The following is a 1,417-nucleotide window of genomic DNA, read 5'->3' as shown; positions in this document are numbered from 1 at the left end:
ACGGCTCGTGGTGCTGCTTCTAACATCCAAATCTTCTTCTACTAGTTTCCCATTACCTTTTTCTCGTTTTTTAAGAAGACTTTTAATTCGAGAAGCGATAGGAGAATCATAGGAAACCTGTGTGACGAAGTTGGTGCGAGTGTTGGAGCCGCGAAGAAGTGTTGCGGCTTCGTCGTAAGCTTTCGCGGCTTCCTCGGCTGTCTCAAATGTTCCAAGCCACATTCTTATGTTTTGTGTTGTGTCCTTAATCTCAGCAACATATCTACCTGATGGTCTTTGTCTCACCCAACAAACTTGTTTTTTGTTTCACTCTTTTTGTTTCCACCTTGAATAATTTGTTGCTCCTTTTTGGTCTCAAACTCTTCTTTGGTTCCTCAAATTGAATCTCCATTGAGTATAGTGCAAAGTTTATCACTAAACTTTCATGTTGTTCAGAGAAATTTGTGAATCATATATATGATGAATGAGAAAAGGTGTCAAGTGGGATTAATATAATAAACTACAAGAATATTTATTATAATTTTTAATTATTGTTTTTATTAAATTTTTTAAATTGTGAATGATGAAGACAACTTGACATTTTCATATTCAAAATCACCGATATATCTGTCTCATTTGTTGGCGTGACATTACTCTTGACATGGTCAAGTTTCAGTTTGGATGTTGAACCAAAAAAGAATCATTTTGATTTAATTTTAGTTGTACCTCTAATACTTTTTTAAATAAAAAATAAAAACAAAAAGATAAGTCATAGTTTCATAGAAATATTTTAAAATAATTATGTAACCACTACACAAATAAAAATGTAGAATTGAATAAATTCTTAACTTAAAATATACATAAACCACACTTAAGACTTTGATTAAAAATAACATAATTCTATTAGGTTAATTTCGTTTATACAACAAGATAAGTCATGGTTTCATATAAATATTTTAAAATAATTATGTAACCACTACACAAATAAAAATGAAGAATTGAATAAATTCTTAACTTAAAATATACACTAAACCACACTTAAGACTTTGATTAAAAATAACATAATTCTATTAGGTTAATTTCGTTTATACAAAGAAAATCGTAATTGATGCAATCGGAATCACAAAAGATTAACATGCGCCAAACCCTAAAACAAAAGGCATGTTAAGAGTATTTCAGATATCAGATGTCAAACTTGTACAAATTTTATCGAACCTTTTCTACATGCAACTTCTTCTTCGATATGTGGAGTCAGTCTTCCAACATCATAATAATTACTAAAAAGTTACAAACAATTGTGAAGTTTTAAATTTGTACCAAATAATAGTGTTTAACCTAATAATATCAATTTTTATCGATTAAGTTAGATTTGCTTATTCTATTAAATCAATTTATCAAGAAGAAAAACATTTTAACTAATATATATATATATATATAT

The 1,417-nt window shown here is 28.5% G+C and overlaps 1 pseudogene; it reads right to left on the bottom strand.

The window, feature by feature from the left end:
* Positions 1–391, bottom strand: part of LOC131598838 (ethylene-responsive transcription factor ERN2-like) — a 2,268-nt pseudogene extending 1,877 nt beyond the window's left edge.
* Between the last annotated feature and the right edge of the window lie 1,026 nt (positions 392–1,417).

This window comes from Vicia villosa, linkage group LG4 (genome assembly GCF_029867415.1).
Source record: "Vicia villosa cultivar HV-30 ecotype Madison, WI linkage group LG4, Vvil1.0, whole genome shotgun sequence".
Taxonomy (NCBI): Eukaryota; Viridiplantae; Streptophyta; class Magnoliopsida; order Fabales; family Fabaceae; genus Vicia; species Vicia villosa.
The sequence above is the reverse complement of the archived record's forward strand: the minus strand, read 5'-3'. Positions and strand labels throughout refer to the sequence as shown.